The sequence below is a fragment of the Zingiber officinale genome, chromosome 2B (assembly GCF_018446385.1).
Source record: "Zingiber officinale cultivar Zhangliang chromosome 2B, Zo_v1.1, whole genome shotgun sequence".
NCBI lineage: Eukaryota > Viridiplantae > Streptophyta > Magnoliopsida > Zingiberales > Zingiberaceae > Zingiber > Zingiber officinale.
Window position 1 is genome coordinate 98797874 of NC_055989.1, and position 3269 is coordinate 98801142.

A 3269-nucleotide genomic window follows, 5' to 3' on the forward strand; every position below is an offset into this window, starting at 1 on the left:
GTACTCATGATTTATGGAAGAAGTTGGCCCCCTAGGGCGTAGCGCAAATGGTGGGTACATGACATCTCTAGCGTAATGGTCAAGAGGCAATTCTCAGGAACTGATGGCATGAGGTTTACCCCACCATGCGTCTAACGTCTGTGTACTTGCATTTATCTCCCTTTATATCCGTGGGGCTGATACTAGGCATTCGTTAAGATAGTGAATCTATCTTTTTTTTTTTATGGGAGATGTTGATCAAAATTCCTAAGAACATGTCATTGACACAAAAGGAGGATAAGCCCAAGGAGAGACTCAATGGTTAAGAGTTGGAAAACTTAGAGGTTGAGAGGTGCTAAACATCCAAGGTGGAAACAAAGAAAGTATTCATTTCTTTATTAGAGGAGGAAATTGAGGAAGCATTAACCTCGAAGAGTGAAGGGGAGTTGAGACCCTTGAAACTGGAATGGAAAGAAGCCTAAACATTTAGAGTCAAAGACAATAAGTTATGTCACGCCCCAGAGGAGTCCCTGTCTGAAGAAATTTCGGCAGCATCTCCCCTGTACGGCGGACAATCTGAAACTTTTCTACATCCCATATACCTCAGCCACATGCGGCTGGAAAAATAACAGAAATAAAACAAACATATACATAATCATCACACACAGTTAATATAAATTTCAGCCTCTGGCTGAGACAACCACACAGTAATAAGAGGACTCGAAATCAACCCTACTCAACTACACTTGTAAAACTCAAATCCGAAGAACTCACCTCTTCTGCCGTCCAGGCAGGCATGTAGTAGAATAAATCCAAATCATACCAAATAAATCCATCAAACGATAAGAATCCATCGACAGGTACAAACCATACAATATCCAAGTATCAAATCAACCAAGTCTAAAACATAGTCAAATGAGAAGCATAAACAAAACCAAAGATAACTATAGCTGGTGGTCTGCAGGGGACTAGCAACTGGAACTCTCTCGTGACAGCATCAACCTGAAAATGACAACAATGGAGGCGGGGTGAGTCCAACACTCAGCAGGTACAACTGATATGTAAAGTAAGGAAATAACACCTAGCACTAATCATGCGTATAATTTCCTGATAAAAATAAAGGTAAATGCAAACCGAAGTAAACAGGAGAGAAACTATACTAACCAGGACCTGGGTATAAGGACAAACAGTCCGAAAGGTATAGAAGACCTGTATGCATGTCAAACATAGGTATCCAAACAATATGCAGCATATAAATACAGCAAACACAAACACAAGCAATAAATGCATCATGCATATGATGCCAATGTCATGGTCACCCCTGATGCCAGTCAGCCAACTCACAACAAGGGGTGTGACGACCGTGCACTCTGCATCACTACTCCTGATGAGTGACCGAGTGGACGGGATGCTGTCGGAGTACACACATACTCCTACCCCAAATCATAAATGGGGGAGCGCAATGCTCTCATCTCCCGGTACACGATGACGGGGAGGGGTCCCTAACGTGCTACACGCTGCGTCACACTACCCATGAGCGGAACAACGGAGCACCGGAAGAGCAAACTGACGTGCTACCACACTGCGTCACGCTACCCATGAGCGTCAACAACGGAGCACCGAACAGTGATGAAACTGGCGATGTGCTCGACAATAATGGAGCAATCTATCACACAACATGCAATCATGTGAATGGTGCATGACACTAAGTATGGTAATATACTAAACCAATCTATGGACATATAATGATGTGCACCATAGTGAACAAATCATATCAAAGTACACTGTTCAAATAAGGTATCAAACCTAGGTCCTGAACATGGTGAAACATGGTTATATCACTACCCCTATGAGCATGTGTAATCAGGTAAATAACAACACGAAATGCAAAACAAACAATCAATCAAGCAGGTAACAGGTAATCGGGTAGTGATTAACCGAAACAAATGAGGAACATAATTAATGCAACTTGTTAATTTCACTACTATGCATATCAAAGATAATAAGTCAAAAGTACCCGCCTCCGACAAAAGAAAGGTCCAAATTCTGACTCTGAGATACTCGTCTCGCGTCAAAGTCCTGTATCAATACGACATACAGGTTTAGCTAATTATATACAAATTAATTAGCTAAATCGAATCCCTGAAATCTAACTTAAATACAAACCCAATTTATAAACCTCAATTGGATCACCAATTAACTTATCCAAATGGAATACAACAAATACATTTATCAATCTAATATCAATTAATCAACTGGTACTATCCATTACTATTAATGAAATTCAATGTAGAATGGAATCACTTCTAAACTCACCTAAATCTGGATGTATCACTTTTAAATCCAAGGTTGAAGAATTTCCAATTGACACAGCTGAAAACCTTGCTACCGGAAACCAAAAACAATTAGCACATGATCCAACTACAAGAGATGGTTGCTACTGGAATTAGAACAAGTGACTTCACTGCTAGGGCACGGGTTAGAAGCTTCAGCAGTAGGGAACTAGGGCCCAGGTGAGCAAGCAACGATCTAGGGTTCGGCTGGCCGGCAATAGAGCGAACGATGGTGGCACTGTGCAGAGGAGCAGCGGCGGCAGTACACCCAACTAGGGCACGAAAGTAGGCTGTGAGAGTCGGCTCGGCAGCACAGAGGGAAGGAGGATGGCGCTAGAGAAATGTGAAGGCTTTGCTCGGTTGTGCTCGCACGTCACCGGCGCTTGGACAGGAAGAAGAGGAAAGGCGGCGTCACTGCTCCCTGTGGCGGCTGCGGCAGAAGGAAGGCTAGGGCTCCTATGGCCGGCGGTATCTCGGGAAGAAGAAGAAGAGAGCAGCGTCGGCTCTGTGAGTTGCAGCCGTCGGTGGATCTAGGGCACAAACGGCGTCACTCGGCTGCGGAGAGGGAGAAAGGAAGTGCCGACTTCCCTTGGTCCGGAAGCCTAAATCGCGAGGTAGGGGAAGCAACCGCCGTGTGCGTCGCCGGTTAGGGCTTCGGCGTTGGGCACGCGGAGAAGAAAAAAAGGAACGGGCACGGGTTCGGCGGATGAGGAAAATAAAAGGAAAAGGAAAAAAAAGAATTAAATATATAAACCTCTCCTCACTTAAATGGGGTAGCCTAAACAACCTTTCCCGGGCCCTATTTTTTTTATCCCCGTTAACTCGTCCGTACGAACTCTGAAAAATTCCCAAAAATTTCAGAAAATTCCCTTACTAATATTCGCCTATTTCCGGTATTTTACATTCTCCCCCACTAATAAAAATTTGGTCTCCAAATTTCGTTATCTACCATCAACA

At 43.7% G+C, this 3269-nt stretch overlaps 1 long non-coding RNA gene across 1 annotated transcript; it reads right to left on the reverse strand.

Moving 5' to 3' along the window:
* Nucleotides 1-2038: 2038 nt before the first annotated feature.
* On the reverse strand, nt 2039-2461 carry LOC122049328. The gene is made up of 3 exons (XR_006130928.1): nt 2445-2461; nt 2296-2364; nt 2039-2058 (listed from the first exon to the last, which is right to left on the reverse strand). It is a non-coding gene; the product is annotated as an uncharacterized LOC122049328 (long non-coding RNA).
* Nucleotides 2462-3269: the final 808 nt, after the last annotated feature.